Source organism: Triticum urartu, chromosome 1A (genome assembly GCF_056163025.1).
Source record: "Triticum urartu cultivar PI428250 chromosome 1A, HENAU_Tu73, whole genome shotgun sequence".
Classification (NCBI taxonomy): Eukaryota; Viridiplantae; Streptophyta; class Magnoliopsida; order Poales; family Poaceae; genus Triticum; species Triticum urartu.
The window spans coordinates 37,908,518-37,927,731 of NC_141873.1; the positions used below are offsets into that span (position 1 = coordinate 37,908,518).

Consider the following 19,214-nt stretch of genomic DNA (forward strand, 5'->3'; position numbering starts at 1 on the left):
AGTGGAGCTGGGAGGGGCAAGCATAAGGGACGAAGCTGGGAGGGGCAAGCATAAGATGCGATCATACCAGCACTAAAGCACCGGATCCCATCAGAACTCCGAAGTTAAGCGTGCTTGGGCGAGAGTAGTACTAGGATGGGTGACCTCCTGGGAAGTCCTCGTGTTGCATTCCCTTTTTAAAATTTTTTTGCGCGGCGTGCAAAAGAAAGCTCACGGCCGCGACATATATTTACCACGTTTTATTATTTTGCACGTTTGCGGTAAGTTTTAGCTCGTTGGTCATTATTCACGCGTGTAGCGGCGGGGAAAGCAAAGTACGATCGTCTTTGTAGTGGAGCTGGGAGGGGCAAGCATAAGGGACGAAGACTGGGAGGGGCAAGCATAAGATGCGATCATACCAGCACTAAAGCACCGGATCCCATCAGAACTCCGAAGTTAAGCGTGCTTGGGCGAGAGTAGTACTAGGATGGGTGACCTCCTGGGAAGTCCTCGTGTTGCATTCCCTTTTTAAAATTTTTTTGCGCGGCGTGCAAAAGAAAGCTCACGGCCGCGACATATATTTACCACGTTTATTATTTTGCACGTTTGCGGTAAGTTTTAGCTCGTTGGTCATTATTCACGCGTGTAGCGGCGGGGAAAGCAAAGTACGATCGTCTTTGTAGTGGAGCTGGGAGGGGCAAGCATAAGGGACGAAGACTGGGGGTAACATGTCGGATGCGATCATACCAGCACTAAAGCACCGGATCCCATCAGAACTCCGAAGTTAAGCGTGCTTGGGCGAGAGTAGTACTAGGATGGGTGACCTCCTGGGAAGTCCTCGTGTTGCATTCCCTTTTTAAAATTTTTTTGCGCGGCGTGCAAAAGAAAGCTCACGGCCGCGACATATATTTACCCACGTTTTATTATTTTGCACGTTTGCGGTAAGTTTTAGCTCGTTGGTCATTATTCACGCGTGTAGCGGCGGGGGAAAGCAAAGTACGATCGTCTTTGTAGTGGAGCTGGGAGGGGCAAGCATAAGGGACGAAGACGGGGGGTAACATGTAGGATGCGATCATACCAGCACTAAAGCACCGGATCCCATCAGAACTCCGAAGTTAAGCGTGCTTGGGCGAGAGTAGTACTAGGATGGGTGACCTCCTGGGAAGTCCTCGTGTTGCATTCCCTTTTTAAAATTTTTTTGCGCGGCGTGCAAAAGAAAGCTCACGGCCGCGACATATATTTACCACGTTTTATTATTTTGCACGTTTGCGGTAAGTTTTAGCTCGTTGGTCATTATTCACGCGTGTAGCGGCGGGGAAAGCAAAGTACGATCGTCTTTGTAGTGGAGCTGGGAGGGGCAAGCATAAGGGACGAAGACGGGGGTAACATGTCGGATGCGATCATACCAGCACTAAAGCACCGGATCCCATCAGAACTCCGAAGTTAAGCGTGCTTGGGCGAGAGTAGTACTAGGATGGGTGACCTCCTGGGAAGTCCTCGTGTTGCATTCCTTTTTAAAATTTTTTTGCGCGGCGTGCAAAAGAAAGCTCACGGCCGCGACATATATTTACCACGTTTTATTATTTTGCACGTTTGCGGTAAGTTTTAGCTCGTTGGTCATTATTCACGCGTGTAGCGGCGGGGGAAAGCAAAGTACGATCGTCTTTGTAGTGGAGCTGGGAGGGGCAAGCATAAGGGACGAAGACGGGGGGTAACATGTCGGATGCGATCATACCAGCACTAAAGCACCGGATCCCATCAGAACTCCGAAGTTAAGCGTGCTTGGGCGAGAGTAGTACTAGGATGGGTGACCTCCTGGGAAGTCCTCGTGTTGCATTCCCTTTTTAAAATTTTTTTTGCGCGGCGTGCAAAAGAAAGCTCACGGCCGCGACATATATTTACCACGTTTTATTATTTTGCACGTTTGCGGTAAGTTTTAGCTCGTTGGTCATTATTCACGCGTGTAGCGGCGGGGAAAGCAAAGTACGATCGTCTTTGTAGTGGAGCTGGGAGGGGCAAGCATAAGGGACGAAGACGGGGGTAACATGTCGGATGCGATCATACCAGCACTAAAGCACCGGATCCCATCAGAACTCCGAAGTTAAGCGTGCTTGGGCGAGAGTAGTACTAGGATGGGTGACCTCCTGGGAAGTCCTCGTGTTGCATTCCCTTTTAAAATTTTTTTGCGCGGCGTGCAAAAGAAAGCTCACGGCCGCGACATATATTTACCACGTTTTATTATTTTGCACGTTTGCGGTAAGTTTTAGCTCGTTGGTCATTATTCACGCGTGTAGCGGCGGGGAAAGCAAAGTACGATCGTCTTTGTAGTGGAGCTGGGAGGGGCAAGCATAAGGGACGAAGACGGGGGGTAACATGTCGGATGCGATCATACCAGCACTAAAGCACCGGATCCCATCAGAACTCCGAAGTTAAGCGTGCTTGGGCGAGAGTAGTACTAGGATGGGTGACCTCCTGGGAAGTCCTCGTGTTGCATTCCCTTTTTAAAATTTTTTTGCGCGGCGTGCAAAAGAAAGCTCACGGCCGCGACATATATTTACCACGTTTTATTATTTTGCACGTTTGCGGTAAGTTTTAGCTCGTTGGTCATTATTCACGCGTGTAGCGGCGGGGAAAGCAAAGTACGATCGTCTTTGTAGTGGAGCTGGGAGGGGCAAGCATAAGGGACGAAGACGGGGGTAACATGTCGGATGCGATCATACCAGCACTAAAGCACCGGATCCCATCAGAACTCCGAAGTTAAGCGTGCTTGGGCGAGAGTAGTACTAGGATGGGTGACCTCCTGGGAAGTCCTCGTGTTGCATTCCCTTTTTAAAATTTTTTTGCGCGGCGTGCAAAAGAAAGCTCACGGCCGCGACATATATTTACCACGTTTTATTATTTTGCACGTTTGCGGTAAGTTTTAGCTCGTTGGTCATTATTCACGCGTGTAGCGGCGGGGAAAGCAAAGTACGATCGTCTTTGTAGTGGAGCTGGGAGGGGCAAGCATAAGGGACGAAGACGGGGGTAACATGTCGGATGCGATCATACCAGCACTAAAGCACCGGATCCCATCAGAACTCCGAAGTTAAGCGTGCTTGGGCGAGAGTAGTACTAGGATGGGTGACCTCCTGGGAAGTCCTCGTGTTGCATTCCCTTTTTAAAATTTTTTTGCGCGGCGTGCAAAAGAAAGCTCACGGCCGCGACATATATTTACCACGTTTTATTATTTTGCACGTTTGCGGTAAGTTTTAGCTCGTTGGTCATTATTCACGCGTGTAGCGGCGGGGAAAGCAAAGTACGATCGTCTTTGTAGTGGAGCTGGGAGGGGGCAAGCATAAGGGACGAAGACGGGGGTAACATGTCGGATGCGATCATACCAGCACTAAAGCACCGGATCCCATCAGAACTCCGAAGTTAAGCGTGCTTGGGCGAGAGTAGTACTAGGATGGGTGACCTCCTGGGAAGTCCTCGTGTTGCATTCCCTTTTTAAAATTTTTTTGCGCGGCGTGCAAAAGAAAGCTCACGGCCGCGACATATATTTACCACGTTTTATTATTTTGCACGTTTGCGGTAAGTTTTAGCTCGTTGGTCATTATTCACGCGTGTAGCGGCGGGGAAAGCAAAGTACGATCGTCTTTGTAGTGGAGCTGGGAGGGGCAAGCATAAGGGACGAAGACGGGGGTAACATGTCGGATGCGATCATACCAGCACTAAAGCACCGGATCCCATCAGAACTCCGAAGTTAAGCGTGCTTGGGCGAGAGTAGTACTAGGATGGGTGACCTCCTGGGAAGTCCTCGTGTTGCATTCCCTTTTTAAAATTTTTTTGCGCGGCGTGCAAAAGAAAGCTCACGGCCGCGACATATATTTACCACGTTTTATTATTTTGCACGTTTGCGGTAAGTTTTAGCTCGTTGGTCATTATTCACGCGTGTAGCGGCGGGGAAAGCAAAGTACGATCGTCTTTGTAGTGGAGCTGGGAGGGGCAAGCATAAGGGACGAAGACGGGGGTAACATGTCGGATGCGATCATACCAGCACTAAAGCACCGGATCCCATCAGAACTCCGAAGTTAAGCGTGCTTGGGCGAGAGTAGTACTAGGATGGGTGACCTCCTGGGAAGTCCTCGTGTTGCATTCCCTTTTTAAAATTTTTTTGCGCGGCGTGCAAAAGAAAGCTCACGGCCGCGACATATATTTACCACGTTTTATTATTTTGCACGTTTGCGGTAAGTTTTAGCTCGTTGGTCATTATTCACGCGTGTAGCGGCGGGGAAAGCAAAGTACGATCGTCTTTGTAGTGGAGCTGGGAGGGGCAAGCATAAGGGACGAAGACGGGGGTAACATGTCGGATGCGATCATACCAGCACTAAAGCACCGGATCCCATCAGAACTCCGAAGTTAAGCGTGCTTGGGCGAGAGTAGTACTAGGATGGGTGACCTCCTGGGAAGTCCTCGTGTTGCATTCCCTTTTTAAAATTTTTTTGCGCGGCGTGCAAAAGAAAGCTCACGGCCGCGACATATATTTACCACGTTTTATTTTTATTATTTTGCACGTTTGCGGTAAGTTTTAGCTCGTTGGTCATTATTCACGCGTGTAGCGGCGGGGAAAGCAAAGTACGAACGTCTTTGTAGTGGAGCTGGGAGGCAAGCATAAGGACGAAGACGGTGGTAACATGTCGGATGCGATCATACCAGCACTAAAGCACCGGATCCATCAGAAACTCCGAAGTTAAGCGTGCTTGGGCGAGAGTAGTACTAGGATGGGTGACCTCCTGGGAAGTCTCGTGTTGCATTCCCTTTTTAAAATTTTTTGCGCGGCGTGCAAAAGAAAGCTCACGGCCGCGACATATATTTACCACGTTTTATTATTTTGCACGTTTGCGGTAAGTTTTAGCTCGTTGGTCATTATTCACGCGTGTAGCGGCGGGGAAAGCAAAGTACGATCGTCTTTGTAGTGGAGCTGGGAGGGGCAAGCATAAGGGACGAAGACGGGGGTAACATGTCGGATGCGATCATACCAGCACTAAAGCACCGGATCCCATCAGAACTCCGAAGTTAAGCGTGCTTGGGCGAGAGTAGTACTAGGATGGGTGACCTCCTGGGAAGTCCTCGTGTTGCATTCCCTTTTTAAAATTTTTTTGCGCGGCGTGCAAAAGAAAGCTCACGGCCGCGACATATATTTACCACGTTTTATTATTTTGCACGTTTGCGGTAAGTTTTAGCTCGTTGGTCATTATTCACGCGTGTAGCGGCGGGGAAAGCAAAGTACGATCGTCTTTGTAGTGGAGCTGGGAGGGGCAAGCATAAGGGACGAAGACGGGGGTAACATGTCGGATGCGATCATACCAGCACTAAAGCACCGGATCCCATCAGAACTCCGAAGTTAAGCGTGCTTGGGCGAGAGTAGTACTAGGATGGGTGACCTCCTGGGAAGTCCTCGTGTTGCATTCCCTTTTTAAAATTTTTTTGCGCGGCGTGCAAAAGAAAGCTCACGGCCGCGACATATATTTACCACGTTTTATTATTTTGCACGTTTGCGGTAAGTTTTAGCTCGTTGGTCATTATTCACGCGTGTAGCGGCGGGGAAAGCAAAGTACGATCGTCTTTGTAGTGGAGCTGGGAGGGGCAAGCATAAGGGACGAAGACGGGGGTAACATGTCGGATGCGATCATACCAGCACTAAAGCACCGGATCCCATCAGAACTCCGAAGTTAAGCGTGCTTGGGCGAGAGTAGTACTAGGATGGGTGACCTCCTGGGAAGTCCTCGTGTTGCATTCCCTTTTTAAAATTTTTTTGCGCGGCGTGCAAAAGAAAGCTCACGGCCGCGACATATATTTACCACGTTTTATTATTTTGCACGTTTGCGGTAAGTTTTAGCTCGTTGGTCATTATTCACGCGTGTAGCGGCGGGGAAAGCAAAGTACGATCGTCTTTGTAGTGGAGCTGGGAGGGGCAAGCATAAGGGACGAAGACGGGGGTAACATGTCGGATGCGATCATACCAGCACTAAAGCACCGGATCCCATCAGAACTCCGAAGTTAAGCGTGCTTGGGCGAGAGTAGTACTAGGATGGGTGACCTCCTGGGAAGTCCTCGTGTTGCATTCCCTTTTTAAAATTTTTTTGCGCGGCGTGCAAAAGAAAGCTCACGGCCGCGACATATATTTACCACGTTTTATTATTTTGCACGTTTGCGGTAAGTTTTAGCTCGTTGGTCATTATTCACGCGTGTAGCGGCGGGGAAAGCAAAGTACGATCGTCTTTGTAGTGGAGCTGGGAGGGGCAAGCATAAGGGACGAAGACGGGGGTAACATGTCGGATGCGATCATACCAGCACTAAAGCACCGGATCCCATCAGAACTCCGAAGTTAAGCGTGCTTGGGCGAGAGTAGTACTAGGATGGGTGACCTCCTGGGAAGTCCTCGTGTTGCATTCCCTTTTTAAAATTTTTTTGCGCGGCGTGCAAAAGAAAGCTCACGGCCGCGACATATATTTACCACGTTTTATTATTTTGCACGTTTGCGGTAAGTTTTAGCTCGTTGGTCATTATTCACGCGTGTAGCGGCGGGGAAAGCAAAGTACGATCGTCTTTGTAGTGGAGCTGGGAGGGGCAAGCATAAGGGACGAAGACGGGGGTAACATGTCGGATGCGATCATACCAGCACTAAAGCACCGGATCCCATCAGAACTCCGAAGTTAAGCGTGCTTGGGCGAGAGTAGTACTAGGATGGGTGACCTCCTGGGAAGTCCTCGTGTTGCATTCCCTTTTTAAAATTTTTTTGCGCGGCGTGCAAAAGAAAGCTCACGGCCGCGACATATATTTACCACGTTTTATTATTTTGCACGTTTGCGGTAAGTTTTAGCTCGTTGGTCATTATTCACGCGTGTAGCGGCGGGGAAAGCAAAGTACGATCGTCTTTGTAGTGGAGCTGGGAGGGGCAAGCATAAGGGACGAAGACGGGGGTAACATGTCGGATGCGATCATACCAGCACTGAAGCACCGGATCCCATCAGAACTCCGAAGTTAAGCGTGCTTGGGCGAGAGTAGTACTAGGATGGGTGACCTCCTGGGAAGTCCTCGTGTTGCATTCCCTTTTTAAAATTTTTTTGCGCGGCGTGCAAAAGAAAGCTCACGGCCGCGACATATATTTACCACGTTTTATTATTTTGCACGTTTGCGGTAAGTTTTAGCTCGTTGGTCATTATTCACGCGTGTAGCGGCGGGGAAAGCAAAGTACGATCGTCTTTGTAGTGGAGCTGGGAGGGGCAAGCATAAGGGACGAAGACGGGGGTAACATGTCGGATGCGATCATACCAGCACTGAAGCACCGGATCCCATCAGAACTCCGAAGTTAAGCGTGCTTGGGCGAGAGTAGTACTAGGATGGGTGACCTCCTGGGAAGTCCTCGTGTTGCATTCCCTTTTTAAAATTTTTTTGCGCGGCGTGCAAAAGAAAGCTCACGGCCGCGACATATATTTACCACGTTTTATTATTTTGCACGTTTGCGGTAAGTTTTAGCTCGTTGGTCATTATTCACGCGTGTAGCGGCGGGGAAAGCAAAGTACGATCGTCTTTGTAGTGGAGCTGGGAGGGGCAAGCATAAGGGACGAAGACGGGGGTAACATGTCGGATGCGATCATACCAGCACTGAAGCACCGGATCCCATCAGAACTCCGAAGTTAAGCGTGCTTGGGCGAGAGTAGTACTAGGATGGGTGACCTCCTGGGAAGTCCTCGTGTTGCATTCCCTTTTTAAAATTTTTTTGCGCGGCGTGCAAAAGAAAGCTCACGGCCGCGACATATATTTACCACGTTTTATTATTTTGCACGTTTGCGGTAAGTTTTAGCTCGTTGGTCATTATTCACGCGTGTAGCGGCGGGGAAAGCAAAGTACGATCGTCTTTGTAGTGGAGCTGGGAGGGGCAAGCATAAGGGACGAAGACGGGGGTAACATGTCGGATGCGATCATACCAGCACTGAAGCACCGGATCCCATCAGAACTCCGAAGTTAAGCGTGCTTGGGCGAGAGTAGTACTAGGATGGGTGACCTCCTGGGAAGTCCTCGTGTTGCATTCCCTTTTTAAAATTTTTTTGCGCGGCGTGCAAAAGAAAGCTCACGGCCGCGACATATATTTACCACGTTTTATTATTTTGCACGTTTGCGGTAAGTTTTAGCTCGTTGGTCATTATTCACGCGTGTAGCGGCGGGGAAAGCAAAGTACGATCGTCTTTGTAGTGGAGCTGGGAGGGGCAAGCATAAGGGACGAAGACGGGGGTAACATGTCGGATGCGATCATACCAGCACTAAAGCACCGGATCCCATCAGAACTCCGAAGTTAAGCGTGCTTGGGCGAGAGTAGTACTAGGATGGGTGACCTCCTGGGAAGTCCTCGTGTTGCATTCCCTTTTTAAAATTTTTTTGCGCGGCGTGCAAAAGAAAGCTCACGGCCGCGACATATATTTACCACGTTTTATTATTTTGCACGTTTGCGGTAAGTTTTAGCTCGTTGGTCATTATTCACGCGTGTAGCGGCGGGGAAAGCAAAGTACGATCGTCTTTGTAGTGGAGCTGGGAGGGGCAAGCATAAGGGACGAAGACGGGGGTAACATGTCGGATGCGATCATACCAGCACTGAAGCACCGGATCCCATCAGAACTCCGAAGTTAAGCGTGCTTGGGCGAGAGTAGTACTAGGATGGGTGACCTCCTGGGAAGTCCTCGTGTTGCATTCCCTTTTTAAAATTTTTTTGCGCGGCGTGCAAAAGAAAGCTCACGGCCGCGACATATATTTACCACGTTTTATTATTTTGCACGTTTGCGGTAAGTTTTAGCTCGTTGGTCATTATTCACGCGTGTAGCGGCGGGGAAAGCAAAGTACGATCGTCTTTGTAGTGGAGCTGGGAGGGGCAAGCATAAGGGACGAAGACGGGGGGTAACATGTCGGATGCGATCATACCAGCACTGAAGCACCGGATCCCATCAGAACTCCGAAGTTAAGCGTGCTTGGGCGAGAGTAGTACTAGGATGGGTGACCTCCTGGGAAGTCCTCGTGTTGCATTCCCTTTTTAAAATTTTTTGCGCGGCGTGCAAAAGAAAGCTCACGGCCGCGACATATATTTACCACGTTTTATTATTTTGCACGTTTGCGGTAAGTTTTAGCTCGTTGGTCATTATTCACGCGTGTAGCGGCGGGGAAAGCAAAGTACGATCGTCTTTGTAGTGGAGCTGGGAGGGGCAAGCATAAGGGACGAAGACGGGGGTAACATGTCGGATGCGATCATACCAGCACTGAAGCACCGGATCCCATCAGAACTCCGAAGTTAAGCGTGCTTGGGCGAGAGTAGTACTAGGATGGGTGACCTCCTGGGAAGTCCTCGTGTTGCATTCCCTTTTTAAAATTTTTTTGCGCGGCGTGCAAAAGAAAGCTCACGGCCGCGACATATATTTACCACGTTTTATTATTTTGCACGTTTGCGGTAAGTTTTAGCTCGTTGGTCATTATTCACGCGTGTAGCGGCGGGGAAAGCAAAGTACGATCGTCTTTGTAGTGGAGCTGGGAGGGGCAAGCATAAGGGACGAAGACGGGGGTAACATGTCGGATGCGATCATACCAGCACTGAAGCACCGGATCCCATCAGAACTCCGAAGTTAAGCGTGCTTGGGCGAGAGTAGTACTAGGATGGGTGACCTCCTGGGAAGTCCTCGTGTTGCATTCCCTTTTTAAAATTTTTTTGCGCGGCGTGCAAAAGAAAGCTCACGGCCGCGACATATATTTACCACGTTTTATTATTTTGCACGTTTGCGGTAAGTTTTAGCTCGTTGGTCATTATTCACGCGTGTAGCGGCGGGGAAAGCAAAGTACGATCGTCTTTGTAGTGGAGCTGGGAGGGGCAAGCATAAGGGACGAAGACGGGGGTAACATGTCGGATGCGATCATACCAGCACTGAAGCACCGGATCCCATCAGAACTCCGAAGTTAAGCGTGCTTGGGCGAGAGTAGTACTAGGATGGGTGACCTCCTGGGAGTCCTCGTGTTGCATTCCCTTTTTAAAATTTTTTTGCGCGGCGTGCAAAAGAAAGCTCACGGCCGCGACATATATTTACCACGTTTTATTATTTTGCACGTTTGCGGTAAGTTTTAGCTCGTTGGTCATTATTCACGCGTGTAGCGGCGGGGAAAGCAAAGTACGATCGTCTTTGTAGTGGAGCTGGGAGGGGCAAGCATAAGGGACGAAGACGGGGGTAACATGTCGGATGCGATCATACCAGCACTAAAGCACCGGATCCCATCAGAACTCCGAAGTTAAGCGTGCTTGGGCGAGAGTAGTACTAGGATGGGTGACCTCCTGGGAAGTCCTCGTGTTGCATTCCCTTTTTAAAATTTTTTTGCGCGGCGTGCAAAAGAAAGCTCACGGCCGCGACATATATTTACCACGTTTTATTATTTTGCACGTTTGCGGTAAGTTTTAGCTCGTTGGTCATTATTCACGCGTGTAGCGGCGGGGAAAGCAAAGTACGATCGTCTTTGTAGTGGAGCTGGGAGGGGCAAGCATAAGGGACGAAGACGGGGGTAACATGTCGGATGCGATCATACCAGCACTAAAGCACCGGATCCCATCAGAACTCCGAAGTTAAGCGTGCTTGGGCGAGAGTAGTACTAGGATGGGTGACCTCCTGGGAAGTCCTCGTGTTGCATTCCCTTTTTAAAATTTTTTTGCGCGGCGTGCAAAAGAAAGCTCACGGCCGCGACATATATTTACCACGTTTTATTATTTTGCACGTTTGCGGTAAGTTTTAGCTCGTTGGTCATTATTCACGCGTGTAGCGGCGGGGAAAGCAAAGTACGATCGTCTTTGTAGTGGAGCTGGGAGGGGCAAGCATAAGGGACGAAGACGGGGGTAACATGTCGGATGCGATCATACCAGCACTAAAGCACCGGATCCCATCAGAACTCCGAAGTTAAGCGTGCTTGGGCGAGAGTAGTACTAGGATGGGTGACCTCCTGGGAAGTCCTCGTGTTGCATTCCCTTTTTAAAATTTTTTTGCGCGGCGTGCAAAAGAAAGCTCACGGCCGCGACATATATTTACCACGTTTTATTATTTTGCACGTTTGCGGTAAGTTTTAGCTCGTTGGTCATTATTCACGCGTGTAGCGGCGGGGAAAGCAAAGTACGATCGTCTTTGTAGTGGAGCTGGGAGGGGCAAGCATAAGGGACGAAGACGGGGGTAACATGTCGGATGCGATCATACCAGCACTAAAGCACCGGATCCCATCAGAACTCCGAAGTTAAGCGTGCTTGGGCGAGAGTAGTACTAGGATGGGTGACCTCCTGGGAAGTCCTCGTGTTGCATTCCCTTTTTAAAATTTTTTTGCGCGGCGTGCAAAAGAAAGCTCACGGCCGCGACATATATTTACCACGTTTTATTATTTTGCACGTTTGCGGTAAGTTTTAGCTCGTTGGTCATTATTCACGCGTGTAGCGGCGGGGAAAGCAAAGTACGATCGTCTTTGTAGTGGAGCTGGGAGGGGCAAGCATAAGGGACGAAGACGGGGGTAACATGTCGGATGCGATCATACCAGCACTAAAGCACCGGATCCCATCAGAACTCCGAAGTTAAGCGTGCTTGGGCGAGAGTAGTACTAGGATGGGTGACCTCCTGGGAAGTCCTCGTGTTGCATTCCCTTTTTAAAATTTTTTTGCGCGGCGTGCAAAAGAAAGCTCACGGCCGCGACATATATTTACCACGTTTTATTATTTTGCACGTTTGCGGTAAGTTTTAGCTCGTTGGTCATTATTCACGCGTGTAGCGGCGGGGAAAGCAAAGTACGATCGTCTTTGTAGTGGAGCTGGGAGGGGCAAGCATAAGGGACGAAGACGGGGGTAACATGTCGGATGCGATCATACCAGCACTAAAGCACCGGATCCCATCAGAACTCCGAAGTTAAGCGTGCTTGGGCGAGAGTAGTACTAGGATGGGTGACCTCCTGGGAAGTCCTCGTGTTGCATTCCCTTTTTAAAATTTTTTTGCGCGGCGTGCAAAAGAAAGCTCACGGCCGCGACATATATTTACCACGTTTTATTATTTTGCACGTTTGCGGTAAGTTTTAGCTCGTTGGTCATTATTCACGCGTGTAGCGGCGGGGAAAGCAAAGTACGATCGTCTTTGTAGTGGAGCTGGGAGGGGCAAGCATAAGGGACGAAGACGGGGGTAACATGTCGGATGCGATCATACCAGCACTAAAGCACCGGATCCCATCAGAACTCCGAAGTTAAGCGTGCTTGGGCGAGAGTAGTACTAGGATGGGTGACCTCCTGGGAAGTCCTCGTGTTGCATTCCCTTTTTAAAATTTTTTTGCGCGGCGTGCAAAAGAAAGCTCACGGCCGCGACATATATTTACCACGTTTTATTATTTTGCACGTTTGCGGTAAGTTTTAGCTCGTTGGTCATTATTCACGCGTGTAGCGGCGGGGAAAGCAAAGTACGATCGTCTTTGTAGTGGAGCTGGGAGGGGCAAGCATAAGGGACGAAGACGGGGGTAACATGTCGGATGCGATCATACCAGCACTAAAGCACCGGATCCCATCAGAACTCCGAAGTTAAGCGTGCTTGGGCGAGAGTAGTACTAGGATGGGTGACCTCCTGGGAAGTCCTCGTGTTGCATTCCCTTTTTAAAATTTTTTTGCGCGGCGTGCAAAAGAAAGCTCACGGCCGCGACATATATTTACCACGTTTTATTATTTTGCACGTTTGCGGTAAGTTTTAGCTCGTTGGTCATTATTCACGCGTGTAGCGGCGGGGAAAGCAAAGTACGATCGTCTTTGTAGTGGAGCTGGGAGGGGCAAGCATAAGGGACGAAGACGGGGGTAACATGTCGGATGCGATCATACCAGCACTAAAGCACCGGATCCCATCAGAACTCCGAAGTTAAGCGTGCTTGGGCGAGAGTAGTACTAGGATGGGTGACCTCCTGGGAAGTCCTCGTGTTGCATTCCCTTTTTAAAATTTTTTTGCGCGGCGTGCAAAAGAAAGCTCACGGCCGCGACATATATTTACCACGTTTTATTATTTTGCACGTTTGCGGTAAGTTTTAGCTCGTTGGTCATTATTCACGCGTGTAGCGGCGGGGAAAGCAAAGTACGATCGTCTTTGTAGTGGAGCTGGGAGGGGCAAGCATAAGGGACGAAGACGGGGGTAACATGTCGGATGCGATCATACCAGCACTAAAGCACCGGATCCCATCAGAACTCCGAAGTTAAGCGTGCTTGGGCGAGAGTAGTACTAGGATGGGTGACCTCCTGGGAAGTCCTCGTGTTGCATTCCCTTTTTAAAATTTTTTTGCGCGGCGTGCAAAAGAAAGCTCACGGCCGCGACATATATTTACCACGTTTTATTATTTTGCACGTTTGCGGTAAGTTTTAGCTCGTTGGTCATTATTCACGCGTGTAGCGGCGGGGAAAGCAAAGTACGATCGTCTTTGTAGTGGAGCTGGGAGGGGCAAGCATAAGGGACGAAGACGGGGGTAACATGTCGGATGCGATCATACCAGCACTAAAGCACCGGATCCCATCAGAACTCCGAAGTTAAGCGTGCTTGGGCGAGAGTAGTACTAGGATGGGTGACCTCCTGGGAAGTCCTCGTGTTGCATTCCCTTTTTAAAATTTTTTTGCGCGGCGTGCAAAAGAAAGCTCACGGCCGCGACATATATTTACCACGTTTTATTATTTTGCACGTTTGCGGTAAGTTTTAGCTCGTTGGTCATTATTCACGCGTGTAGCGGCGGGGAAAGCAAAGTACGATCGTCTTTGTAGTGGAGCTGGGAGGGGCAAGCATAAGGGACGAAGACGGGGGTAACATGTCGGATGCGATCATACCAGCACTAAAGCACCGGATCCCATCAGAACTCCGAAGTTAAGCGTGCTTGGGCGAGAGTAGTACTAGGATGGGTGACCTCCTGGGAAGTCCTCGTGTTGCATTCCCTTTTTAAAATTTTTTTGCGCGGCGTGCAAAAGAAAGCTCACGGCCGCGACATATATTTACCACGTTTTATTATTTTGCACGTTTGCGGTAAGTTTTAGCTCGTTGGTCATTATTCACGCGTGTAGCGGCGGGGAAAGCAAAGTACGATCGTCTTTGTAGTGGAGCTGGGAGGGGCAAGCATAAGGGACGAAGACGGGGGTAACATGTCGGATGCGATCATACCAGCACTAAAGCACCGGATCCCATCAGAACTCCGAAGTTAAGCGTGCTTGGGCGAGAGTAGTACTAGGATGGGTGACCTCCTGGGAAGTCCTCGTGTTGCATTCCCTTTTTAAAATTTTTTTGCGCGGCGTGCAAAAGAAAGCTCACGGCCGCGACATATATTTACCACGTTTTATTATTTTGCACGTTTGCGGTAAGTTTTAGCTCGTTGGTCATTATTCACGCGTGTAGCGGCGGGGAAAGCAAAGTACGATCGTCTTTGTAGTGGAGCTGGGAGGGGCAAGCATAAGGGACGAAGACGGGGGTAACATGTCGGATGCGATCATACCAGCACTAAAGCACCGGATCCCATCAGAACTCCGAAGTTAAGCGTGCTTGGGCGAGAGTAGTACTAGGATGGGTGACCTCCTGGGAAGTCCTCGTGTTGCATTCCCTTTTTAAAATTTTTTTGCGCGGCGTGCAAAAGAAAGCTCACGGCCGCGACATATATTTACCACGTTTTATTATTTTGCACGTTTGCGGTAAGTTTTAGCTCGTTGGTCATTATTCACGCGTGTAGCGGCGGGGAAAGCAAAGTACGATCGTCTTTGTAGTGGAGCTGGGAGGGGCAAGCATAAGGGACGAAGACGGGGGTAACATGTCGGATGCGATCATACCAGCACTAAAGCACCGGATCCCATCAGAACTCCGAAGTTAAGCGTGCTTGGGCGAGAGTAGTACTAGGATGGGTGACCTCCTGGGAAGTCCTCGTGTTGCATTCCCTTTTTAAAATTTTTTTGCGCGGCGTGCAAAAGAAAGCTCACGGCCGCGACATATATTTACCACGTTTTATTATTTTGCACGTTTGCGGTAAGTTTTAGCTCGTTGGTCATTATTCACGCGTGTAGCGGCGGGGAAAGCAAAGTACGATCGTCTTTGTAGTGGAGCTGGGAGGGGCAAGCATAAGGGACGAAGACGGGGGTAACATGTCGGATGCGATCATACCAGCACTAAAGCACCGGATCCCATCAGAACTCCGAAGTTAAGCGTGCTTGGGCGAGAGTAGTACTAGGATGGGTGACCTCCTGGGAAGTCCTCGTGTTGCATTCCCTTTTTAAAATTTTTTTGCGCGGCGTGCAAAAGAAAGCTCACGGCCGCGACATATATTTACCACGTTTTATTATTTTGCACGTTTGCGGTAAGTTTTAGCTCGTTGGTCATTATTCACGCGTGTAGCGGCGGGGAAAGCAAAGTACGATCGTCTTTGTAGTGGAGCTGGGAGGGGCAAGCATAAGGGACGAAGACGGGGGTAACATGTCGGATGCGATCATACCAGCACTAAAGCACCGGATCCCATCAGAACTCCGAAGTTAAGCGTGCTTGGGCGAGAGTAGTACTAGGATGGGTGACCTCCTGGGAAGTCCTCGTGTTGCATTCCCTTTTTAAAATTTTTTTGCGCGGCGTGCAAAAGAAAGCTCACGGCCGCGACATATATTTACCACGTTTTATTATTTTGCACGTTTGCGGTAAGTTTTAGCTCGTTGGTCATTATTCACGCGTGTAGCGGCGGGGAAAGCAAAGTACGATCGTCTTTGTAGTGGAGCTGGGAGGGGCAAGCATAAGGGACGAAGACGGGGGTAACATGTCGGATGCGATCATACCAGCACTAAAGCACCGGATCCCATCAGAACTCCGAAGTTAAGCGTGCTTGGGCGAGAGTAGTACTAGGATGGGTGACCTCCTGGGAAGTCCTCGTGTTGCATTCCCTTTTTAAAATTTTTTTGCGCGGCGTGCAAAAGAAAGCTCACGGCCGCGACATATATTTACCACGTTTTATTATTTTGCACGTTTGCGGTAAGTTTTAGCTCGTTGGTCATTATTCACGCGTGTAGCGGCGGGGAAAGCAAAGTACGATCGTCTTTGTAGTGGAGCTGGGAGGGGCAAGCATAAGGGACGAAGACGGGGGTAACATGTCGGATGCGATCATACCAGCACTAAAGCACCGGATCCCATCAGAACTCCGAAGTTAAGCGTGCTTGGGCGAGAGTAGTACTAGGATGGGTGACCTCCTGGGAAGTCCTCGTGTTGCATTCCCTTTTTAAAATTTTTTTGCGCGGCGTGCAAAAGAAAGCTCACGGCCGCGACATATATTTACCACGTTTTATTATTTTGCACGTTTGCGGTAAGTTTTAGCTCGTTGGTCATTATTCACGCTGTGTAGCGGCGGGGAAAGCAAAGTACGATCGTCTTTGTAGTGGAGCTGGGAGGGGCAAGCATAAGGGACGAAGACGGGGGTAACATGTCGGATGCGATCATACCAGCACTAAAGCACCGGATCCCATCAGAACTCCGAAGTTAAGCGTGCTTGGGCGAGAGTAGTACTAGGATGGGTGACCTCCTGGGAAGTCCTCGTGTTGCATTCCCTTTTTAAAATTTTTTTGCGCGGCGTGCAAAAGAAAGCTCACGGCCGCGACATATATTTACCACGTTTTATTATTTTGCACGTTTGCGGTAAGTTTTAGCTCGTTGGTCATTATTCACGCGTGTAGCGGCGGGGAAAGCAAAGTACGATCGTCTTTGTAGTGGAGCTGGGAGGGGCAAGCATAAGGGACGAAGACGGGGGTAACATGTCGGATGCGATCATACCAGCACTAAAGCACCGGATCCCATCAGAACTCCGAAGTTAAGCGTGCTTGGGCGAGAGTAGTACTAGGATGGGTGACCTCCTGGGAAGTCCTCGTGTTGCATTCCCTTTTTAAAATTTTTTTGCGCGGCGTGCAAAAGAAAGCTCACGGCCGCGACATATATTTACCACGTTTTATTATTTTGCACGTTTGCGGTAAGTTTTAGCTCGTTGGTCATTATTCACGCGTGTAGCGGCGGGGAAAGCAAAGTACGATCGTCTTTGTAGTGGAGCTGGGAGGGGCAAGCATAAGGGACGAAGACGGGGGTAACATGTCGGATGCGATCATACCAGCACTAAAGCACCGGATCCCATCAGAACTCCGAAGTTAAGCGTGCTTGGGCGAGAGTAGTACTAGGATGGGTGACCTCCTGGGAAGTCCTCGTGTTGCATTCCCTTTTTAAAATTTTTTTGCGCGGCGTGCAAAAGAAAGCTCACGGCCGCGACATATATTTACCACGTTTTATTATTTTGCACGTTTGCGGTAAGTTTTAGCTCGTTGGTCATTATTCACGCGTGTAGCGGCGGGGAAAGCAAAGTACGATCGTCTTTGTAGTGGAGCTGGGAGGGGCAAGCATAAGGGACGAAGACGGGGGTAACATGTCGGATGCGATCATACCAGCACTAAAGCACCGGATCCCATCAGAACTCCGAAGTTAAGCGTGCTTGGGCGAGAGTAGTACTAGGATGGGTGACCTCCTGGGAAGTCCTCGTGTTGCATTCCCTTTTTAAAATTTTTTTGCGCGGCGTGCAAAAGAAAGCTCACGGCCGCGACATATATTTACCACGTTTTATTATTTTGCACGTTTGCGGTAAGTTTTAGCTCGTTGGTCATTATTCACGCGTGTAGCGGCGGGGAAAGCAAAGTACGATCGTCTTTGTAGTGGAGCTGGGAGGGGCAAGCATAAGGGACGAAGACGGGGGTAACATGTCGGATGCGATCATACCAGCACTAAAGCACCGGATCCCATCAGAACTCCGAAGTTAAGCGTGCTTGGGCGAGAGTAGTACTAGGATGGGTGACCTCCTGGGAAGTCCTCGTGTTGCATTCCCTTTTTAAAATTTTTTTGCGCGGCGTGCAAAAGAAAGCTCACGGCCGCGACATATATTTACCACGTTTTATTATTTTGCACGTTTGCGGTAAGTTTTAGCTCGTTGGTCATTATTCACGCGTGTAGCGGCGGGGAAAGCAAAGTACGATCGTCTTTGTAGTGGAGCTGGGAGGGGCAAGCATAAGGGACGAAGACGGGGGTAACATGTCGGATGCGATCATACCAGCACTAAAGCACCGGATCCCATCAGAACTCCGAAGTTAAGCGTGCTTGGGCGAGAGTAGTACTAGGATGGGTGACCTCCTGGGAAGTCCTCGTGTTGCATTCCCTTTTTAAAATTTTTTTGCGCGGCGTGCAAAAGAAAGCTCACGGCCGCGACATATATTTACCACGTTTTATTATTTTGCACGTTTGCGGTAAGTTTTAGCTCGTTGGTCATTATTCACGCGTGTAGCGGCGGGGAAAGCAAAGTACGATCGTCTTTGTAGTGGAGCTGGGAGGGGCAAGCATAAGGGACGAAGACGGGGGTAACATGTCGGATGCGATCATACCAGCACTAAAGCACCGGATCCCATCAGAACTCCGAAGTTAAGCGTGCTTGGGCGAGAGTAGTACTAGGATGGGTGACCTCCTGGGAAGTCCTCGTGTTGCATTCCCTTTTTAAAATTTTTTTGCGCGGCGTGCAAAAGAAAGCTCACGGCCGCGACATATATTTACCACGTTTTATTATTTTGCACGTTTGCGGTAAGTTTTAGCTCGTTGGTCATTATTCACGCGTGTAGCGGCGGGGAAAGCAAAGTACGATCGTCTTTGTAGTGGAGCTGGGAGGGGCAAGCATAAGGGACGAAGACGGGGGTAACATGTCGGATGCGATCATACCAGCACTAAAGCACCGGATCCCATCAGAACTCCGAAGTTAAGCGTGCTTGGGCGAGAGTAGTACTAGGATGGGTGACCTCCTGGGAAGTCCTCGTGTTGCATTCCCTTTTTAAAATTTTTTTGCGCGGCGTGCAAAAGAAAGCTCACGGCCGCGACATATATTTACCACGTTTTATTATTTTGCACGTTTGCGGTAAGTTTTAGCTCGTTGGTCATTATTCACGCGTGTAGCGGCGGGGAAAGCAAAGTACGATCGTCTTTGTAGTGGAGCTGGGAGGGGCAAGCATAAGGGACGAAGACGGGGGTAACATGTCGGATGCGATCATACCAGCACTAAAGCACCGGATCCCATCAGAACTCCGAAGTTAAGCGTGCTTGGGCGAGAGTAGTACTAGGATGGGTGACCTCCTGGGAAGTCCTCGTGTTGCATTCCCTTTTTAA

General features: G+C 49.5%; 59 non-coding genes across 59 annotated transcripts; all 59 read left to right on the forward strand.

Annotated features, from left to right (window-relative positions):
- Positions 1-53: 53 nt before the first annotated feature.
- On the forward strand, positions 54-172 carry LOC147988913 (5S ribosomal RNA). Its single transcript, XR_015614208.1, has one exon. It is a non-coding gene; the product is annotated as a 5S ribosomal RNA (ribosomal RNA).
- A 212-nt stretch (positions 173-384) lies between these two features.
- Positions 385-503, forward strand: LOC147988914 (5S ribosomal RNA). The gene has a single exon (XR_015614209.1). It is a non-coding gene; the product is annotated as a 5S ribosomal RNA (ribosomal RNA).
- A 209-nt stretch (positions 504-712) lies between these two features.
- Positions 713-831, forward strand: LOC147988915 (5S ribosomal RNA). Its single transcript, XR_015614487.1, has one exon. It is a non-coding gene; the product is annotated as a 5S ribosomal RNA (ribosomal RNA).
- Positions 832-1,043: 212 nt separating this feature from the next.
- On the forward strand, positions 1,044-1,162 carry LOC147988916 (5S ribosomal RNA). The gene has a single exon (XR_015614489.1). It is a non-coding gene; the product is annotated as a 5S ribosomal RNA (ribosomal RNA).
- A 209-nt stretch (positions 1,163-1,371) lies between these two features.
- Positions 1,372-1,490, forward strand: LOC147988917 (5S ribosomal RNA). Its single transcript, XR_015614490.1, has one exon. It is a non-coding gene; the product is annotated as a 5S ribosomal RNA (ribosomal RNA).
- A 210-nt stretch (positions 1,491-1,700) lies between these two features.
- On the forward strand, positions 1,701-1,819 carry LOC147988918 (5S ribosomal RNA). Its single transcript, XR_015614491.1, has one exon. It is a non-coding gene; the product is annotated as a 5S ribosomal RNA (ribosomal RNA).
- Positions 1,820-2,029: 210 nt separating this feature from the next.
- On the forward strand, positions 2,030-2,148 carry LOC147988919 (5S ribosomal RNA). Its single transcript, XR_015614492.1, has one exon. It is a non-coding gene; the product is annotated as a 5S ribosomal RNA (ribosomal RNA).
- A 209-nt stretch (positions 2,149-2,357) lies between these two features.
- On the forward strand, positions 2,358-2,476 carry LOC147988920 (5S ribosomal RNA). Its single transcript, XR_015614493.1, has one exon. It is a non-coding gene; the product is annotated as a 5S ribosomal RNA (ribosomal RNA).
- A 209-nt stretch (positions 2,477-2,685) lies between these two features.
- Positions 2,686-2,804, forward strand: LOC147988921 (5S ribosomal RNA). Its single transcript, XR_015614494.1, has one exon. It is a non-coding gene; the product is annotated as a 5S ribosomal RNA (ribosomal RNA).
- A 209-nt stretch (positions 2,805-3,013) lies between these two features.
- Positions 3,014-3,132, forward strand: LOC147988922 (5S ribosomal RNA). The gene has a single exon (XR_015614495.1). It is a non-coding gene; the product is annotated as a 5S ribosomal RNA (ribosomal RNA).
- Positions 3,133-3,342: 210 nt separating this feature from the next.
- LOC147988923 (5S ribosomal RNA) lies at positions 3,343-3,461 on the forward strand. The gene has a single exon (XR_015614496.1). It is a non-coding gene; the product is annotated as a 5S ribosomal RNA (ribosomal RNA).
- Positions 3,462-3,670: 209 nt separating this feature from the next.
- On the forward strand, positions 3,671-3,789 carry LOC147988924 (5S ribosomal RNA). The gene has a single exon (XR_015614498.1). It is a non-coding gene; the product is annotated as a 5S ribosomal RNA (ribosomal RNA).
- Positions 3,790-3,998: 209 nt separating this feature from the next.
- Positions 3,999-4,117, forward strand: LOC147988925 (5S ribosomal RNA). Its single transcript, XR_015614499.1, has one exon. It is a non-coding gene; the product is annotated as a 5S ribosomal RNA (ribosomal RNA).
- Positions 4,118-4,326: 209 nt separating this feature from the next.
- On the forward strand, positions 4,327-4,445 carry LOC147988926 (5S ribosomal RNA). The gene has a single exon (XR_015614500.1). It is a non-coding gene; the product is annotated as a 5S ribosomal RNA (ribosomal RNA).
- A 212-nt stretch (positions 4,446-4,657) lies between these two features.
- On the forward strand, positions 4,658-4,775 carry LOC147988927 (5S ribosomal RNA). The gene has a single exon (XR_015614407.1). It is a non-coding gene; the product is annotated as a 5S ribosomal RNA (ribosomal RNA).
- A 208-nt stretch (positions 4,776-4,983) lies between these two features.
- LOC147988928 (5S ribosomal RNA) lies at positions 4,984-5,102 on the forward strand. Its single transcript, XR_015614501.1, has one exon. It is a non-coding gene; the product is annotated as a 5S ribosomal RNA (ribosomal RNA).
- A 209-nt stretch (positions 5,103-5,311) lies between these two features.
- Positions 5,312-5,430, forward strand: LOC147988929 (5S ribosomal RNA). Its single transcript, XR_015614502.1, has one exon. It is a non-coding gene; the product is annotated as a 5S ribosomal RNA (ribosomal RNA).
- Positions 5,431-5,639: 209 nt separating this feature from the next.
- On the forward strand, positions 5,640-5,758 carry LOC147988930 (5S ribosomal RNA). The gene has a single exon (XR_015614503.1). It is a non-coding gene; the product is annotated as a 5S ribosomal RNA (ribosomal RNA).
- Positions 5,759-5,967: 209 nt separating this feature from the next.
- LOC147988931 (5S ribosomal RNA) lies at positions 5,968-6,086 on the forward strand. Its single transcript, XR_015614504.1, has one exon. It is a non-coding gene; the product is annotated as a 5S ribosomal RNA (ribosomal RNA).
- Positions 6,087-6,295: 209 nt separating this feature from the next.
- Positions 6,296-6,414, forward strand: LOC147988932 (5S ribosomal RNA). Its single transcript, XR_015614505.1, has one exon. It is a non-coding gene; the product is annotated as a 5S ribosomal RNA (ribosomal RNA).
- Positions 6,415-6,623: 209 nt separating this feature from the next.
- On the forward strand, positions 6,624-6,742 carry LOC147988933 (5S ribosomal RNA). Its single transcript, XR_015614506.1, has one exon. It is a non-coding gene; the product is annotated as a 5S ribosomal RNA (ribosomal RNA).
- A 209-nt stretch (positions 6,743-6,951) lies between these two features.
- Positions 6,952-7,070, forward strand: LOC147988934 (5S ribosomal RNA). The gene has a single exon (XR_015614006.1). It is a non-coding gene; the product is annotated as a 5S ribosomal RNA (ribosomal RNA).
- Positions 7,071-7,279: 209 nt separating this feature from the next.
- LOC147988935 (5S ribosomal RNA) lies at positions 7,280-7,398 on the forward strand. The gene has a single exon (XR_015614017.1). It is a non-coding gene; the product is annotated as a 5S ribosomal RNA (ribosomal RNA).
- A 209-nt stretch (positions 7,399-7,607) lies between these two features.
- Positions 7,608-7,726, forward strand: LOC147988936 (5S ribosomal RNA). Its single transcript, XR_015614028.1, has one exon. It is a non-coding gene; the product is annotated as a 5S ribosomal RNA (ribosomal RNA).
- Positions 7,727-7,935: 209 nt separating this feature from the next.
- LOC147988937 (5S ribosomal RNA) lies at positions 7,936-8,054 on the forward strand. The gene has a single exon (XR_015614039.1). It is a non-coding gene; the product is annotated as a 5S ribosomal RNA (ribosomal RNA).
- A 209-nt stretch (positions 8,055-8,263) lies between these two features.
- LOC147988938 (5S ribosomal RNA) lies at positions 8,264-8,382 on the forward strand. The gene has a single exon (XR_015614507.1). It is a non-coding gene; the product is annotated as a 5S ribosomal RNA (ribosomal RNA).
- Positions 8,383-8,591: 209 nt separating this feature from the next.
- LOC147988939 (5S ribosomal RNA) lies at positions 8,592-8,710 on the forward strand. The gene has a single exon (XR_015614050.1). It is a non-coding gene; the product is annotated as a 5S ribosomal RNA (ribosomal RNA).
- Positions 8,711-8,920: 210 nt separating this feature from the next.
- LOC147988940 (5S ribosomal RNA) lies at positions 8,921-9,039 on the forward strand. Its single transcript, XR_015614061.1, has one exon. It is a non-coding gene; the product is annotated as a 5S ribosomal RNA (ribosomal RNA).
- Positions 9,040-9,247: 208 nt separating this feature from the next.
- LOC147988941 (5S ribosomal RNA) lies at positions 9,248-9,366 on the forward strand. Its single transcript, XR_015614074.1, has one exon. It is a non-coding gene; the product is annotated as a 5S ribosomal RNA (ribosomal RNA).
- Positions 9,367-9,575: 209 nt separating this feature from the next.
- Positions 9,576-9,694, forward strand: LOC147988942 (5S ribosomal RNA). The gene has a single exon (XR_015614086.1). It is a non-coding gene; the product is annotated as a 5S ribosomal RNA (ribosomal RNA).
- Positions 9,695-9,903: 209 nt separating this feature from the next.
- Positions 9,904-10,021, forward strand: LOC147988943 (5S ribosomal RNA). Its single transcript, XR_015614118.1, has one exon. It is a non-coding gene; the product is annotated as a 5S ribosomal RNA (ribosomal RNA).
- A 209-nt stretch (positions 10,022-10,230) lies between these two features.
- LOC147988944 (5S ribosomal RNA) lies at positions 10,231-10,349 on the forward strand. The gene has a single exon (XR_015614508.1). It is a non-coding gene; the product is annotated as a 5S ribosomal RNA (ribosomal RNA).
- Positions 10,350-10,558: 209 nt separating this feature from the next.
- On the forward strand, positions 10,559-10,677 carry LOC147988945 (5S ribosomal RNA). Its single transcript, XR_015614509.1, has one exon. It is a non-coding gene; the product is annotated as a 5S ribosomal RNA (ribosomal RNA).
- A 209-nt stretch (positions 10,678-10,886) lies between these two features.
- On the forward strand, positions 10,887-11,005 carry LOC147988946 (5S ribosomal RNA). Its single transcript, XR_015614510.1, has one exon. It is a non-coding gene; the product is annotated as a 5S ribosomal RNA (ribosomal RNA).
- Positions 11,006-11,214: 209 nt separating this feature from the next.
- On the forward strand, positions 11,215-11,333 carry LOC147988947 (5S ribosomal RNA). Its single transcript, XR_015614511.1, has one exon. It is a non-coding gene; the product is annotated as a 5S ribosomal RNA (ribosomal RNA).
- A 209-nt stretch (positions 11,334-11,542) lies between these two features.
- LOC147988948 (5S ribosomal RNA) lies at positions 11,543-11,661 on the forward strand. Its single transcript, XR_015614512.1, has one exon. It is a non-coding gene; the product is annotated as a 5S ribosomal RNA (ribosomal RNA).
- A 209-nt stretch (positions 11,662-11,870) lies between these two features.
- LOC147988949 (5S ribosomal RNA) lies at positions 11,871-11,989 on the forward strand. Its single transcript, XR_015614513.1, has one exon. It is a non-coding gene; the product is annotated as a 5S ribosomal RNA (ribosomal RNA).
- Positions 11,990-12,198: 209 nt separating this feature from the next.
- LOC147988950 (5S ribosomal RNA) lies at positions 12,199-12,317 on the forward strand. The gene has a single exon (XR_015614514.1). It is a non-coding gene; the product is annotated as a 5S ribosomal RNA (ribosomal RNA).
- Positions 12,318-12,526: 209 nt separating this feature from the next.
- On the forward strand, positions 12,527-12,645 carry LOC147988951 (5S ribosomal RNA). The gene has a single exon (XR_015614515.1). It is a non-coding gene; the product is annotated as a 5S ribosomal RNA (ribosomal RNA).
- A 209-nt stretch (positions 12,646-12,854) lies between these two features.
- Positions 12,855-12,973, forward strand: LOC147988952 (5S ribosomal RNA). Its single transcript, XR_015614516.1, has one exon. It is a non-coding gene; the product is annotated as a 5S ribosomal RNA (ribosomal RNA).
- Positions 12,974-13,182: 209 nt separating this feature from the next.
- LOC147988953 (5S ribosomal RNA) lies at positions 13,183-13,301 on the forward strand. Its single transcript, XR_015614517.1, has one exon. It is a non-coding gene; the product is annotated as a 5S ribosomal RNA (ribosomal RNA).
- Positions 13,302-13,510: 209 nt separating this feature from the next.
- On the forward strand, positions 13,511-13,629 carry LOC147988954 (5S ribosomal RNA). Its single transcript, XR_015614518.1, has one exon. It is a non-coding gene; the product is annotated as a 5S ribosomal RNA (ribosomal RNA).
- Positions 13,630-13,838: 209 nt separating this feature from the next.
- On the forward strand, positions 13,839-13,957 carry LOC147988955 (5S ribosomal RNA). The gene has a single exon (XR_015614519.1). It is a non-coding gene; the product is annotated as a 5S ribosomal RNA (ribosomal RNA).
- A 209-nt stretch (positions 13,958-14,166) lies between these two features.
- LOC147988956 (5S ribosomal RNA) lies at positions 14,167-14,285 on the forward strand. Its single transcript, XR_015614520.1, has one exon. It is a non-coding gene; the product is annotated as a 5S ribosomal RNA (ribosomal RNA).
- A 209-nt stretch (positions 14,286-14,494) lies between these two features.
- On the forward strand, positions 14,495-14,613 carry LOC147988957 (5S ribosomal RNA). Its single transcript, XR_015614521.1, has one exon. It is a non-coding gene; the product is annotated as a 5S ribosomal RNA (ribosomal RNA).
- A 209-nt stretch (positions 14,614-14,822) lies between these two features.
- On the forward strand, positions 14,823-14,941 carry LOC147988958 (5S ribosomal RNA). The gene has a single exon (XR_015614522.1). It is a non-coding gene; the product is annotated as a 5S ribosomal RNA (ribosomal RNA).
- A 209-nt stretch (positions 14,942-15,150) lies between these two features.
- LOC147988959 (5S ribosomal RNA) lies at positions 15,151-15,269 on the forward strand. Its single transcript, XR_015614523.1, has one exon. It is a non-coding gene; the product is annotated as a 5S ribosomal RNA (ribosomal RNA).
- Positions 15,270-15,478: 209 nt separating this feature from the next.
- LOC147988960 (5S ribosomal RNA) lies at positions 15,479-15,597 on the forward strand. Its single transcript, XR_015614524.1, has one exon. It is a non-coding gene; the product is annotated as a 5S ribosomal RNA (ribosomal RNA).
- Positions 15,598-15,806: 209 nt separating this feature from the next.
- On the forward strand, positions 15,807-15,925 carry LOC147988961 (5S ribosomal RNA). Its single transcript, XR_015614525.1, has one exon. It is a non-coding gene; the product is annotated as a 5S ribosomal RNA (ribosomal RNA).
- A 209-nt stretch (positions 15,926-16,134) lies between these two features.
- LOC147988962 (5S ribosomal RNA) lies at positions 16,135-16,253 on the forward strand. The gene has a single exon (XR_015614526.1). It is a non-coding gene; the product is annotated as a 5S ribosomal RNA (ribosomal RNA).
- A 210-nt stretch (positions 16,254-16,463) lies between these two features.
- LOC147988963 (5S ribosomal RNA) lies at positions 16,464-16,582 on the forward strand. The gene has a single exon (XR_015614527.1). It is a non-coding gene; the product is annotated as a 5S ribosomal RNA (ribosomal RNA).
- Positions 16,583-16,791: 209 nt separating this feature from the next.
- Positions 16,792-16,910, forward strand: LOC147988964 (5S ribosomal RNA). Its single transcript, XR_015614528.1, has one exon. It is a non-coding gene; the product is annotated as a 5S ribosomal RNA (ribosomal RNA).
- Positions 16,911-17,119: 209 nt separating this feature from the next.
- On the forward strand, positions 17,120-17,238 carry LOC147988965 (5S ribosomal RNA). Its single transcript, XR_015614529.1, has one exon. It is a non-coding gene; the product is annotated as a 5S ribosomal RNA (ribosomal RNA).
- Positions 17,239-17,447: 209 nt separating this feature from the next.
- On the forward strand, positions 17,448-17,566 carry LOC147988966 (5S ribosomal RNA). Its single transcript, XR_015614531.1, has one exon. It is a non-coding gene; the product is annotated as a 5S ribosomal RNA (ribosomal RNA).
- A 209-nt stretch (positions 17,567-17,775) lies between these two features.
- On the forward strand, positions 17,776-17,894 carry LOC147988967 (5S ribosomal RNA). The gene has a single exon (XR_015614532.1). It is a non-coding gene; the product is annotated as a 5S ribosomal RNA (ribosomal RNA).
- A 209-nt stretch (positions 17,895-18,103) lies between these two features.
- On the forward strand, positions 18,104-18,222 carry LOC147988968 (5S ribosomal RNA). The gene has a single exon (XR_015614533.1). It is a non-coding gene; the product is annotated as a 5S ribosomal RNA (ribosomal RNA).
- A 209-nt stretch (positions 18,223-18,431) lies between these two features.
- LOC147988969 (5S ribosomal RNA) lies at positions 18,432-18,550 on the forward strand. The gene has a single exon (XR_015614534.1). It is a non-coding gene; the product is annotated as a 5S ribosomal RNA (ribosomal RNA).
- Positions 18,551-18,759: 209 nt separating this feature from the next.
- Positions 18,760-18,878, forward strand: LOC147988970 (5S ribosomal RNA). The gene has a single exon (XR_015614535.1). It is a non-coding gene; the product is annotated as a 5S ribosomal RNA (ribosomal RNA).
- Positions 18,879-19,087: 209 nt separating this feature from the next.
- On the forward strand, positions 19,088-19,206 carry LOC147988971 (5S ribosomal RNA). Its single transcript, XR_015614536.1, has one exon. It is a non-coding gene; the product is annotated as a 5S ribosomal RNA (ribosomal RNA).
- The last annotated feature ends 8 nt before the right edge of the window (positions 19,207-19,214 follow it).